At 41.2% G+C, this 14366-nt stretch overlaps 13 non-coding genes across 13 annotated transcripts; all 13 read right to left on the reverse strand.

The window, feature by feature from the left end:
- Positions 1 to 2255: 2255 nt before the first annotated feature.
- Positions 2256 to 2328, reverse strand: TRNAK-UUU (transfer RNA lysine (anticodon UUU)). Its single transcript has one exon. It is a non-coding gene; the product is annotated as a tRNA-Lys (tRNA).
- Positions 2329 to 3096: 768 nt separating this feature from the next.
- Positions 3097 to 3169, reverse strand: TRNAK-UUU (transfer RNA lysine (anticodon UUU)). The gene has a single exon. It is a non-coding gene; the product is annotated as a tRNA-Lys (tRNA).
- Positions 3170 to 3938: 769 nt separating this feature from the next.
- On the reverse strand, positions 3939 to 4011 carry TRNAK-UUU (transfer RNA lysine (anticodon UUU)). The gene has a single exon. It is a non-coding gene; the product is annotated as a tRNA-Lys (tRNA).
- A 768-nt stretch (positions 4012 to 4779) lies between these two features.
- TRNAK-UUU (transfer RNA lysine (anticodon UUU)) lies at positions 4780 to 4852 on the reverse strand. The gene has a single exon. It is a non-coding gene; the product is annotated as a tRNA-Lys (tRNA).
- Positions 4853 to 6462: 1610 nt separating this feature from the next.
- On the reverse strand, positions 6463 to 6535 carry TRNAK-UUU (transfer RNA lysine (anticodon UUU)). Its single transcript has one exon. It is a non-coding gene; the product is annotated as a tRNA-Lys (tRNA).
- A 771-nt stretch (positions 6536 to 7306) lies between these two features.
- TRNAK-UUU (transfer RNA lysine (anticodon UUU)) lies at positions 7307 to 7379 on the reverse strand. Its single transcript has one exon. It is a non-coding gene; the product is annotated as a tRNA-Lys (tRNA).
- Positions 7380 to 8147: 768 nt separating this feature from the next.
- TRNAK-UUU (transfer RNA lysine (anticodon UUU)) lies at positions 8148 to 8220 on the reverse strand. The gene has a single exon. It is a non-coding gene; the product is annotated as a tRNA-Lys (tRNA).
- Positions 8221 to 8988: 768 nt separating this feature from the next.
- On the reverse strand, positions 8989 to 9061 carry TRNAK-UUU (transfer RNA lysine (anticodon UUU)). Its single transcript has one exon. It is a non-coding gene; the product is annotated as a tRNA-Lys (tRNA).
- A 769-nt stretch (positions 9062 to 9830) lies between these two features.
- Positions 9831 to 9903, reverse strand: TRNAK-UUU (transfer RNA lysine (anticodon UUU)). The gene has a single exon. It is a non-coding gene; the product is annotated as a tRNA-Lys (tRNA).
- Positions 9904 to 10671: 768 nt separating this feature from the next.
- TRNAK-UUU (transfer RNA lysine (anticodon UUU)) lies at positions 10672 to 10744 on the reverse strand. The gene has a single exon. It is a non-coding gene; the product is annotated as a tRNA-Lys (tRNA).
- Positions 10745 to 11513: 769 nt separating this feature from the next.
- TRNAK-UUU (transfer RNA lysine (anticodon UUU)) lies at positions 11514 to 11586 on the reverse strand. The gene has a single exon. It is a non-coding gene; the product is annotated as a tRNA-Lys (tRNA).
- A 768-nt stretch (positions 11587 to 12354) lies between these two features.
- Positions 12355 to 12427, reverse strand: TRNAK-UUU (transfer RNA lysine (anticodon UUU)). The gene has a single exon. It is a non-coding gene; the product is annotated as a tRNA-Lys (tRNA).
- A 1611-nt stretch (positions 12428 to 14038) lies between these two features.
- TRNAK-UUU (transfer RNA lysine (anticodon UUU)) lies at positions 14039 to 14111 on the reverse strand. Its single transcript has one exon. It is a non-coding gene; the product is annotated as a tRNA-Lys (tRNA).
- Between the last annotated feature and the right edge of the window lie 255 nt (positions 14112 to 14366).

A 14366-nucleotide genomic window follows, 5' to 3' on the forward strand; every position in this document is an offset into this window, starting at 1 on the left:
ACGGATTTGAATGTTTTGCCACATTCATGAGTGCAAACTTGCTCCCCAGTAAAGACGAACATGTGCTCCTCAATGCACACACTGGGCAATGCAGTCCACTCTAAATCGACGATTAATGACATGCTCGTTTTGTGCAATGGAGTTTCAGTCAATTGGAAAACATTTTGAAAAGTTATATTGCAACAGAAGCCCAGCGTTAAAAAAGTGGATTTCACTTCTAAATGATTACATGAGGAAGGAAAGGAGACCAGATGCAAAAAAGGTGCTGTGGCTTAGTTGGTTAAAGCGCCTGTCTAGTAAACAGGAGATCCTGAGTTTGAATGTCAGCAGCGCCTGTCTGCTTTTTTTTCGACCAATCTGTCTCCCCAATGTTAAAACTTTGTACAAAGATTGCTATTTCATGCTATTTAGAAGCACAGTCAGGCTTGAAATGTTGGCAAAGCCTCCAAGAACTCTGGACTCCACTACCTTAGAGTCATATTGCCCAAGGTTGCGATGCCATCAGAAATAGCACATATTAGAATGAGCAATTCATATTTCCTGCTTAATTTTTTGTAAAAGAAGCAAAGGTACGCCTGAACCGTGACTTGAACCCTGGACCCTCAGATTAAAAGTCTGATGCTCTACCGACTGAGCTATCCAGGCACAGGGATCACTGCCCATTTGAAACTTGATTTTCACTCTACAGCACCTCCATACATGGCTACCTCACTGGTCAATAAAGGAAATTAATTACTAGTGCATTACACACATTTTGACACTGGAGACATAACTTTTTTCAGTCATTCCGTATCCAGATATAGAGATTTGCAGCATCTAGGACTTTAATGTTCACCCACTTACGGATTTGAATGTTTTGCCACATTCATGAGTGCAAACTTGCTCCCCAGTAAAGACGAACATGTGCTCCTCAATGCACACACTGGGCAATGCAGTCCACTCTAAATCGACGATTAATGACATGCTCGTTTTGTGCAATGGAGTTTCAGTCAATTGGAAAACATTTTGAAAAGTTATATTGCAACAGAAGCCCAGCGTTAAAAAAGTGGATTTCACTTCTAAATGATTACATGAGGAAGGAAAGGAGACCAGATGCAAAAAAGGTGCTGTGGCTTAGTTGGTTAAAGCGCCTGTCTAGTAAACAGGAGATCCTGAGTTCGAATCTCACCAGCGCCTGTCTGCTTTTTTTTCGACCAATCTGTCTCCCCAATATTAAAACTTTGTACAAAGATTGCTATTTCATGCTATTTAGAAGCACAGTCAGGCTTGAAATGTTGGCAAAGCATCCAAGAACTCTGGACTCCACTACCTTAGAGTCATATTGCCCAAGGTTGCGATGCCATCAGAAATAGCACATATTAGAATGAGCAATTCATATTTCCTGCTTAATTTTTTGTAAAAGAAGCAAAGGTACGCCTGAACAGGGACTTGAACCCTGGACCCTCAGATGAAAAGTCTGATGCTCTACCGACTGAGCTATCCAGGCACAGGGATCACTGCCCATTTGAAACTTGATTTTCACTCTACAGCACCTCCATACATGGCTACCTCACTGGGCAATAAAGGAAATGAATTACTAGTGCATTACACACATTTTGACACTGGAGACATAACTTTTTTCAGTCATTCCGTATCCAGATATAGAGATTTGCAGCATCTAGGACTTTAATGTTCACCCACTTACGGATTTGAATGTTTTGCCACATTCATGAGTGCAAACTTGCTCCCCAGTAAAGACGAACATGTGCTCCTCAATGCACACACTGGGCAATGCAGTCCACTCTAAATCGACGATTAATGACATGCTCGTTTTGTGCAATGGAGTTTCAGTCAATTGGAAAACATTTTGAAAAGTTATATTGCTACAGAAGCCTAGCCTTAAAAAAAGTGGATTTCACTTCTAAATGATTACATGAGGAAGGAAAGGAGACCAGATGCAAAAAAGGTGCTGTGGCTTAGTTGGTTAAAGCGCCTGTCTAGTAAACAGGAGATCCTGAGTTTGAATCTCAGCAGCGCCTGTCTGCTTTTTTTTCGACCAATCTGTCTCCCCAATGTTAAAACTTTGTACAAAGATTGCTATTTCATGCTATTTAGAAGCACAGTCAGGCTTGAAATGTTGGCAAAGCCTCCAAGAACTCTGGACTCCACTACCTTAGAGTCATATTGCCCAAGGTTGCGATGCCATCAGAAATAGCACATATTAGAATGAGCAATTCATATTTCCTGCTTAATTTTTTGTAAAAGAAGCAAAGGTACGCCTGAACAGGGACTTGAACCCTGGACCCTCAGATTAAAAGTCTGATGCTCTACCGACTGAGCTATCCAGGCACAGGGATCACTGCCCATTTGAAACTTGATTTTCACTCTACAGCACCTCCATACATGGCTACCTCACTGGTCAATAAAGGAAATGAATTACTAGTGCATTACACACATTTTGACACTGGAGACATAACTTTTTTCAGTCATTCCGTATCCAGATATAGAGATTTGCAGCATGTAGGACTTTAATGGTCACCCACTTACGGATTTGAATGTTTTGCCACATTCATGAGTGCAAACTTGCTCCCCAGTAAAGACGAACATGTGCTCCTCAATGCACACACTGGGCAATGCAGTCCACTCTAAATCGACGATTAATGACATGCTCGTTTTGTGCAATGGAGTTTCAGTCAATTGGAAAACATTTTGAAAAGTTATATTGCAACAGAAGCCCAGCCTTAAAAAAGTGGATTTCACTTCTAAATGATTACATGAGGAAGGAAAGGAGACCAGATGCAAAAAAGGTGCTGCGGCTTAGTTGGTTAAAGCGCCTGTCTAGTAAACAGGAGATCCTGAGTTCGAATCTCAGCAGCGCCTGTCTGCTTTTTTTTCGACCAATCTGTCTCCCCAATATTAAAACTTTGTACAAAGATTGCTATTTCATGCTATTTAGAAGCACAGTCAGGCTTGAAATGTTGGCAAAGCATCCAAGAACTCTGGACTCCACTACCTTAGAGTCATATTGCCCAAGGTTGCGATGCCATCAGAAATAGCACATATTAGAATGAGCAATTCATATTTCCTGCTTAATTTTTTGTAAAAGAAGCAAAGGTACGCCTGAACAGGGACTTGAACCCTGGACCCTCAGATTAAAAGTCTGATGCTCTACCGACTGAGCTATCCAGGCACAGGGATTACTGCCCATTTGAAACTTGATTTTCACTCTACAGCACCTCCATACATGGCTACCTCACTGGGCAATAAAGGAAATGAATTACTAGTGCATTACACACATTTTGACACTGGAGACATAACTTTTTTCAGTCATTCCGTATCCAGATATAGAGATTTGCAGCATCTAGGACTTTAATGTTCACCCACTTACGGATTTGAATGTTTTGCCACATTCATGAGTGCAAACTTGCTCCCCAGTAAAGACGAACATGTGCTCCTCAATGCACACACTGGGCAATGCAGTCCACTCTAAATCGACGATTAATGACATGCTCGTTTTGTGCAATGGAGTTTCAGTCAATTGGAAAACATTTTGAAAAGTTATATTGCTACAGAAGCCTAGCCTTAAAAAAAGTGGATTTCACTTCTAAATGATTACATGAGGAAGGAAAGGAGACCAGATGCAAAAAAGGTGCTGTGGCTTAGTTGGTTAAAGCGCCTGTCTAGTAAACAGGAGATCCTGAGTTTGAATGTCAGCAGCGCCTGTCTGCTTTTTTTTCGACCAATATGTCTCCCCAATGTTAAAACTTTGTACAAAGATTGCTATTTCATGCTATTTAGAAGCACAGTCAGGCTTGAAATGTTGGCAAAGCCTCCAAGAACTCTGGACTCCACTACCTTAGAGTCATATTGCCCAAGGTTGCGATGCCATCAGAAATAGCACATATTAGAATGAGCAATTCATATTTCCTGCTTAATTTTTTGTAAAAGAAGCAAAGGTACGCCTGAACAGGGACTTGAACCCTGGACCCTCAGATTAAAAGTCTGATGCTCTACCGACTGAGCTATCCAGGCACAGGGATCACTGCCCATTTGAAACTTGATTTTCACTCTACAGCACCTCCATACATGGCTACCTCACTGGTCAATAAAGGAAATGAATTACTAGTGCATTACACACATTTTGACACTGGAGACATAACTTTTTTCAGTCATTCCGTATCCAGATATAGAGATTTGCAGCATGTAGGACTTTAATGGTCACCCACTTACGGATTTGAATGTTTTGCCACATTCATGAGTGCAAACTTGCTCCCCAGTAAAGACGAACATGTGCTCCTCAATGCACACACTGGGCAATGCAGTCCACTCTAAATCGACGATTAATGACATGCTCGTTTTGTGCAATGGAGTTTCAGTCAATTGGAAAACATTTTGAAAAGTTATATTGCAACAGAAGCCCAGCCTTAAAAAAGTGGATTTCACTTCTAAATGATTACATGAGGAAGGAAAGGAGACCAGATGCAAAAAAGGTGCTGCGGCTTAGTTGGTTAAAGCGCCTGTCTAGTAAACAGGAGATCCTGAGTTCGAATCTCAGCAGCGCCTGTCTGCTTTTTTTTCGACCAATCTGTCTCCCCAATATTAAAACTTTGTACAAAGATTGCTATTTCATGCTATTTAGAAGCACATTCAGGCTTGAAATGTTGGCAAAGCATCCAAGAACTCTGGACTCCACTACCTTAGAGTCATATTGCCCAAGGTTGCGATGCCATCAGAAATAGCACATATTAGAATGAGCAATTCATATTTCCTGCTTAATTTTTTGTAAAAGAAGCAAAGGTACGCCTGAACAGGGACTTGAACCCTGGACCCTCAGATTAAAAGTCTGATGCTCTACCGACTGAGCTATCCAGGCACAGGGATTACTGCCCATTTGAAACTTGATTTTCACTCTACAGCACCTCCATACATGGCTACCTCACTGGGCAATAAAGGAAATGAATTACTAGTGCATTACACACATTTTGACACTGGAGACATAACTTTTTTCAGTCATTCCGTATCCAGATATAGAGATTTGCAGCATCTAGGACTTTAATGTTCACCCACTTACGGATTTGAATGTTTTGCCACATTCATGAGTGCAAACTTGCTCCCCAGTAAAGACGAACATGTGCTCCTCAATGCACACACTGGGCAATGCAGTCCACTCTAAATCGACGATTAATGACATGCTCGTTTTGTGCAATGGAGTTTCAGTCAATTGGAAAACATTTTGAAAAGTTATATTGCTACAGAAGCCTAGCCTTAAAAAAAGTGGATTTCACTTCTAAATGATTACATGAGGAAGGAAAGGAGACCAGATGCAAAAAAGGTGCTGTGGCTTAGTTGGTTAAAGCGCCTGTCTAGTAAACAGGAGATCCTGAGTTTGAATGTCAGCAGCGCCTGTCTGCTTTTTTTTCGACCAATATGTCTCCCCAATGTTAAAACTTTGTACAAAGATTGCTATTTCATGCTATTTAGAAGCACAGTCAGGCTTGAAATGTTGGCAAAGCCTCCAAGAACTCTGGACTCCACTACCTTAGAGTCATATTGCCCAAGGTTGCGATGCCATCAGAAATAGCACATATTAGAATGAGCAATTCATATTTCCTGCTTAATTTTTTGTAAAAGAAGCAAAGGTACGCCTGAACCGTGACTTGAACCCTGGACCCTCAGATTAAAAGTCTGATGCTCTACCGACTGAGCTATCCAGGCACAGGGATCACTGCCCATTTGAAACTTGATTTTCACTCTACAGCACCTCCATACATGGCTACCTCACTGGTCAATAAAGGAAATTAATTACTAGTGCATTACACACATTTTGACACTGGAGACATAACTTTTTTCAGTCATTCCGTATCCAGATATAGAGATTTGCAGCATCTAGGACTTTAATGTTCACCCACTTACGGATTTGAATGTTTTGCCACATTCATGAGTGCAAACTTGCTCCCCAGTAAAGACGAACATGTGCTCCTCAATGCACACACTGGGCAATGCAGTCCACTCTAAATCGACGATTAATGACATGCTCGTTTTGTGCAATGGAGTTTCAGTCAATTGGAAAACATTTTGAAAAGTTATATTGCAACAGAAGCCCAGCGTTAAAAAAGTGGATTTCACTTCTAAATGATTACATGAGGAAGGAAAGGAGACCAGATGCAAAAAAGGTGCTGTGGCTTAGTTGGTTAAAGCGCCTGTCTAGTAAACAGGAGATCCTGAGTTCGAATCTCACCAGCGCCTGTCTGCTTTTTTTTCGACCAATCTGTCTCCCCAATATTAACACTTTGTACAAAGTTTGCTATTTCATGCTATTTAGAAGCACAGTCAGGCTTGAAATGTTGGCAAAGCATCCAAGAACTCTGGACTCCACTACCTTAGAGTCATATTGCCCAAGGTTGCGATGCCATCAGAAATAGCACATATTAGAATGAGCAATTCATATTTCCTGCTTAATTTTTTGTAAAAGAAGCAAAGGTACGCCTGAACAGGGACTTGAACCCTGGACCCTCAGATTAAAAGTCTGATGCTCTACCGACTGAGCTATCCAGGCACAGGGATCACTGCCCATTTGAAACTTGATTTTCACTCTACAGCACCTCCATACATGGCTACCTCACTGGTCAATAAAGGAAATGAATTACTAGTGCATTACACACATTTTGACACTGGAGACATAACTTTTTTCAGTCATTCCGTATCCAGATATAGAGATTTGCAGCATGTAGGACTTTAATGGTCACCCACTTACGGATTTGAATGTTTTGCCACATTCATGAGTGCAAACTTGCTCCCCAGTAAAGACGAACATGTGCTCCTCAATGCACACACTGGGCAATGCAGTCCACTCTAAATCGACGATTAATGACATGCTCGTTTTGTGCAATGGAGTTTCAGTCAATTGGAAAACATTTTGAAAAGTTATATTGCAACAGAAGCCCAGCCTTAAAAAAAAGTGGATTTCACTTCTAAATGATTACATGAGGAAGGAAAGGAGACCAGATGCAAAAAAGGTGCTGTGGCTTAGTTGGTTAAAGCGCCTGTCTAGTAAAAAGGAGATCCTGAGTTTGAATCTCAGCAGCGCCTCTCTGCTTTTTTTTTCGACCAATCTGTCTCCCCAATATTAAAACTTTGTACAAAGATTGCTATTTCATGCTATTTAGAAGCACAGTCAGGCTTGAAATGTTGGCAAAGCACCCAAGAACTCTGGTCTCCACTACCTTAGAGTCATATTGCCCAAGGTTGCGATGCCATCAGAAATAGCAAATATTAGAATGAGCAATTCATATTTCCTGCTTAATTTATGGTAAAAGAAGCAAAGGTACGCCTGAACAGGGACTTGAACCCTGGACCCTCAGATTAAAAGTCTGATGCTCTACCGACTGAGCTATCCAGGCACAGGGATCACTGCCATTTGAAACTTGATTTTCACTCTACAGCACCTCCATACATGGCTACCTCACTGGTCAATAAAGGAAATGAATTACTAGTGCATTACACACATTTTGACACTGGAGACATAACTTTTTTCAGTCATTCCGTATCCAGATATAGAGATTTGCAGCATGTAGGACTTTAATGGTCATCCAGCCCACGCATTTGAATGTTTTGCCGCATTCATGAGTGCAAACTTGCTCACCAGTAAAGACGTACATGTGCTCCTCAATGCACACACTGGGCAATGCAGTCCACTCTAAATCGTCGATTACTGACATGCTCGTTTTGTGCAATGGAGTTTCAGTCAATTGGAAAACATTTTGAAAAGTTATATTGCAACAGAAGCCCAGCCTTAAAAAAGTGGATTTCACTTCTACATGATTACATGAGGAAGGAAAGGAGACCAGATGCAAAAAAGGTGCTGCGGCTTAGTTGGTTAAAGCGCCTGTCTAGTAAACAGGAGATCCTGAGTTCAAATCTCAGCAGCGCCTGTCTGCTTTTTTTTCGACCAATCTGTCTCCCCAATATTAAAACTTTGTACAAAGATTGCTATTTCATGCTATTTAGAAGCACAGTCAGGCTTGAAATGTTGGCAAAGCATCCAAGAACTCTGGACTCCACTACCTTAGAGTCATATTGCCCAAGGTTGCGATGCCATCAGAAATAGCACATATTAGAATGAGCAATTCATATTTCCTGCTTAATTTTTTGTAAAAGAAGCAAAGGTACGCCTGAACAGGGACTTGAACCCTGGACCCTCAGATTAAAAGTCTGATGCTCTACCGACTGAGCTATCCAGGCACAGGGATTACTGCCCATTTGAAACTTGATTTTCACTCTACAGCACCTCCATACATGGCTACCTCACTGGTCAATAAAGGAAATGAATTACTAGTGCATTACACACATTTTGACACTGGAGACATAACTTTTTTCAGTCATTCCGTATCCAGATATAGAGATTTGCAGCATCTAGGACTTTAATGTTCACCCACTTACGGATTTGAATGTTTTGCCACATTCATGAGTGCAAACTTGCTCCCCAGTAAAGACGAACATGTGCTCCTCAATGCACACACTGGGCAATGCAGTCCACTCTAAATCGACGATTAATGACATGCTCGTTTTGTGCAATGGAGTTTCAGTCAATTGGAAAACATTTTGAAAAGTTATATTGCAACAGAAGCCCAGCCTTAAAAAAGTGTGTTTCACTTCTAAATGATTACATAAGGAAGGAAAGGAGACCAGATGCAAAAAAGGTGCTGCGGCTTAGTTGGTTAAAGCGCCTGTCTAGTAAACAGGAGATCCTGAGTTCAAATCTCAGCAGCGCCTGTCTGCTTTTTTTTCGACCAATCTGTCTCCCCAATATTAAAACTTTGTACAAAGATTGCTATTTCATGCTATTTAGAAGCACAGTCAGGCTTGAAATGTTGGCAAAGCATCCAAGAACTCTGGACTCCACTACCTTAGAGTCATATTGCCCAAGGTTGCGATGCCATCAGAAATAGCACATATTAGAATGAGCAATTCATATTTCCTGCTTAATTTTTTGTAAAAGAAGCAAAAGTACGCCTGAACAGGGACTTGAACCCTGGACCCTCAGATTAAAAGTCTGATGCTCTACCGACTGAGCTATCCAGGCACAGGGATCTCTGCCCATTTGAAACTTGATTTTCACTCTACAGCACCTCCATACATGGCTACCTCACTGGTCAATAAAGGAAATGAATTACTAGTGCATTACACACATTTTGACACTGGAGACATAACTTTTTTCAGTCATTCCGTATCCAGATATAGAGATTTGCAGCATGTAGGACTTTAATGGTCACCCACTTACGGATTTGAATGTTTTGCCACATTCATGAGTGCAAACTTGCTCCCCAGTAAAGACGAACATGTGCTCCTCAATGCACACACTGGGCAATGCAGTCCACTCTAAATCGACGATTAATGACATGCTCGTTTTGTGCAATGGAGTTTCAGTCAATTGGAAAACATTTTGAAAAGTTATATTGCTACAGAAGCCTAGCCTTAAAAAAAGTGGATTTCACTTCTAAATGATTACATGAGGAAGGAAAGGAGACCAGATGCAAAAAAGGTGCTGTGGCTTAGTTGGTTAAAGCGCCTGTCTAGTAAACAGGAGATCCTGAGTTTGAATGTCAGCAGCGCCTGTCTGCTTTTTTTTCGACCAATATGTCTCCCCAATGTTAAAACTTTGTACAAAGATTGCTATTTCATGCTATTTAGAAGCACAGTCAGGCTTGAAATGTTGGCAAAGCCTCCAAGAACTCTGGACTCCACTACCTTAGAGTCATATTGCCCAAGGTTGCGATGCCATCAGAAATAGCACATATTAGAATGAGCAATTCATATTTCCTGCTTAATTTTTTGTAAAAGAAGCAAAGGTACGCCTGAACAGGGACTTGAACCCTGGACCCTCAGATTAAAAGTCTGATGCTCTACCGACTGAGCTATCCAGGCACAGGGATCACTGCCCATTTGAAACTTGATTTTCACTCTACAGCACCTCCATACATGGCTACCTCACTGGTCAATAAAGGAAATGAATTACTAGTGCATTACACACATTTTGACACTGGAGACATAACTTTTTTCAGTCATTCCGTATCCAGATATAGAGATTTGCAGCATGTAGGACTTTAATGGTCACCCACTTACGGATTTGAATGTTTTGCCACATTCATGAGTGCAAACTTGCTCCCCAGTAAAGACGAACATGTGCTCCTCAATGCACACACTGGGCAATGCAGTCCACTCTAAATCGACGATTAATGACATGCTCGTTTTGTGCAATGGAGTTTCAGTCAATTGGAAAACATTTTGAAAAGTTATATTGCAACAGAAGCCCAGCCTTAAAAAAGTGGATTTCACTTCTAAATGATTACATGAGGAAGGAAAGGAGACCAGATGCAAAAAAGGTGCTGCGGCTTAGTTGGTTAAAGCGCCTGTCTAGTAAACAGGAGATCCTGAGTTCGAATCTCAGCAGCGCCTGTCTGCTTTTTTTTCGACCAATCTGTCTCCCCAATATTAAAACTTTGTACAAAGATTGCTATTTCATGCTATTTAGAAGCACAGTCAGGCTTGAAATGTTGGCAAAGCATCCAAGAACTCTGGACTCCACTACCTTAGAGTCATATTGCCCAAGGTTGCGATGCCATCAGAAATAGCACATATTAGAATGAGCAATTCATATTTCCTGCTTAATTTTTTGTAAAAGAAGCAAAGGTACGCCTGAACAGGGACTTGAACCCTGGACCCTCAGATTAAAAGTCTGATGCTCTACCGACTGAGCTATCCAGGCACAGGGATTACTGCCCATTTGAAACTTGATTTTCACTCTACAGCACCTCCATACATGGCTACCTCACTGGGCAATAAAGGAAATGAATTACTAGTGCATTACACACATTTTGACACTGGAGACATAACTTTTTTCAGTCATTCCGTATCCAGATATAGAGATTTGCAGCATCTAGGACTTTAATGTTCACCCACTTACGGATTTGAATGTTTTGCCACATTCATGAGTGCAAACTTGCTCCCCAGTAAAGACGAACATGTGCTCCTCAATGCACACACTGGGCAATGCAGTCCACTCTAAATCGACGATTAATGACATGCTCGTTTTGTGCAATGGAGTTTCAGTCAATTGGAAAACATTTTGAAAAGTTATATTGCTACAGAAGCCTAGCCTTAAAAAAAGTGGATTTCACTTCTAAATGATTACATGAGGAAGGAAAGGAGACCAGATGCAAAAAAGGTGCTGTGGCTTAGTTGGTTAAAGCGCCTGTCTAGTAAACAGGAGATCCTGAGTTTGAATGTCAGCAGCGCCTGTCTGCTTTTTTTTCGACCAATATGTCTCCCCAATGTTAAAACTTTGTACAAAGATTGCTATTTCATGCTATTTAGAAGCACAGTCAGGCTTGAAATGTTGGCAAAGCCTCCAAGAACTCTGGACTCCACTACCTTAGAGTCATATTGCCCAAGGTTGCGATGCCATCAGAAATAGCACATATTAGAATGAGCAATTCATATTTCCTGCTTAATTTTTTGTAAAAGAAGCAAAGGTACGCCTGAACAGGGACTTGAACCCTGGACCCTCAGATTAAAAGTCTGATGCTCTACCGACTGAGCTATCCAGGCACAGGGATCACTGCCCATTTGAAACTTGATTTTCACTCTACAGCACCTCCATACATGGCTACCTCACTGGTCAATAAAGGAAATGAATTACTAGTGCATTACACACATTTTGACACTGGAGACATAACTTTTTTCAGTCATTCCGTATCCAGATATAGAGATTTGCAGCATGTAGGACTTTAATGGTCACCCACTTACGGATTTGAATGTTTTGCCACATTCATGAGTGCAAACTTGCTCCCCAGTAAAGACGAACATGTGCTCCTCAATGCACACACTGGGCAATGCAGTCCACTCTAAATCGACGATTAATGACATGCTCGTTTTGTGCAATGGAGTTTCAGTCAATTGGAAAACATTTTGAAAAGTTATATTGCAACAGAAGCCCAGCCTTAAAAAAGTGGATTTCACTTCTAAATGATTACATGAGGAAGGAAAGGAGACCAGATGCAAAAAAGGTGCTGCGGCTTAGTTGGTTAAAGCGCCTGTCTAGTAAACAGGAGATCCTGAGTTCGAATCTCAGCAGCGCCTGTCTGCTTTTTTTTCGACCAATCTGTCTCCCCAATATTAAAACTTTGTACAAAGATTGCTATTTCATGCTATTTAGAAGCACATTCAGGCTTGAAATGTTGGCAAAGCATCCAAGAACTCTGGACTCCACTACCTTAGAGTCATATTGCCCAAGGTTGCGATGCCATCAGAAATAGCACATATTAGAATGAGCAATTCATATTTCCTGCTTAATTTTTTGTAAAAGAAGCAAAGGTACGCCTGAACAGGGACTTGAACCCTGGACCCTCAGATTAAAAGTCTGATGCTCTACCGACTGAGCTATCCAGGCACAGGGATTACTGCCCATTTGAAACTTGATTTTCACTCTACAGCACCTCCATACATGGCTACCTCACTGGGCAATAAAGGAAATGAATTACTAGTGCATTACACACATTTTGACACTGGAGACATAACTTTTTTCAGTCATTCCGTATCCAGATATAGAGATTTGCAGCATCTAGGACTTTAATGTTCACCCACTTACGGATTTGAATGTTTTGCCACATTCATGAGTGCAAACTTGCTCCCCAGTAAAGACGAACATGTGCTCCTCAATGCACACACTGGGCAATGCAGTCCACTCTAAATCGACGATTAATGACATGCTCGTTTTGTGCAATGGAGTTTCAGTCAATTGGAAAACATTTTGAAAAGTTATATTGCTACAGAAGCCTAGCCTTAAAAAAAGTGGATTTCACTTCTAAATGATTACATGAGGAAGGAAAGGAGACCAGATGCAAAAAAGGTGCTGTGGCTTAGTTGGTTAAAGCGCCTGTCTAGTAAACAGGAGATCCTGAGTTTGAATGTCAGCAGCGCCTGTCTGCTTTTTTTTCGACCAATATGTCTCCCCAATGTTAAAACTTTGTACAAAGATTGCTATTTCATGCTATTTAGAAGCACAGTCAGGCTTGAAATGTTGGCAAAGCCTCCAAGAACTCTGGACTCCACTACCTTAGAGTCATATTGCCCAAGGTTGCGATGCCATCAGAAATAGCACATATTAGAATGAGCAATTCATATTTCCTGCTTAATTTTTTGTAAAAGAAGCAAAGGTACGCCTGAACCGTGACTTGAACCCTGGACCCTCAGATTAAAAGTCTGATGCTCTACCGACTGAGCTATCCAGGCACAGGGATCACTGCCCATTTGAAACTTGATTTTCACTCTACAGCACCTCCATACATGGCTACCTCACTGGTCAATAAAGGAAATGAATTACTAGTGCATTACACACATTTTGACACTGGAGACATAACTTTTTTCAGTCATTCCGTATCCAGATATAGAGATTTGCAGCATGTAGGACTTTAATGGTCATCCAGCCCACGCATTTGAATGTTTTGCCGCATTCATGAGTGCAAACTTGCTCACCAGTAAAGACGTACATGTGCTCCTCAATGCACACACTGGGCAATGCAGTCCACTCTAAATCGTCGATTACTGACATGCTCGTTTTGTGCAATGGAGTTTCAGTCAATTGGAAAACATTTTGAAAAGTTATATTGCAACAGAAGCCCAGCCTTAAAAAAGTGGATTTCACTTCTACATGATTACATGAGGAAGGAAAGGAGACCAGATGCAAAAAAGGTGCTGCGGCTTAGTTGGTTAAAGCGCCTGTCTAGTAAACAGGAGATCCTGAGTTCGAATCTCAGCAGCGCCTGTCTGCTTTTTTTTCGACCAATCTGTCTCCCCAATATTAAAACTTTGTACAAAGATTGCTATTTCATGCTATTTAGAAGCACAGTCAGGCTTGAAATGTTGGCAAAGCATCCAAGAACTCTGGACTCCACTACCTTAGAGTCATATTGCCCAAGGTTGCGATGCCATCAGAAATAGCACATATTAGAATGAGCAATTCATATTTCCTGCTTAATTTTTTGTAAAAGAAGCAAAGGTACGCCTGAACAGGGACTTGAACCCTGGACCCTCAGATTAAAAGTCTGATGCTCTACCGACTGAGCTATCCAGGCACAGGGATTACTGCCCATTTGAAACTTGATTTTCACTCTACAGCACCTCCATACATGGCTACCTCACTGGTCAATAAAGGAAATGAATTACTAGTGCATTACACACATTTTGACACTGGAGACATAACTTTTTTCAGTCATTCCGTATCCAGATATAGAGATTTGCAGCATCTAGGACTTTAATGTTCACCCACTTACGGATTTGAATGTTTTGCCACATTCATGAGTGCAAACTTGCTCCCCAGTAAAGACGAA

The sequence above is a fragment of the Ambystoma mexicanum genome, unplaced genomic scaffold (genome assembly GCF_040938575.1).
Source record: "Ambystoma mexicanum isolate Mex_15411 unplaced genomic scaffold, UKY_AmexF1_1 Mex_scaf1, whole genome shotgun sequence".
NCBI lineage: Eukaryota > Metazoa > Chordata > Amphibia > Caudata > Ambystomatidae > Ambystoma > Ambystoma mexicanum.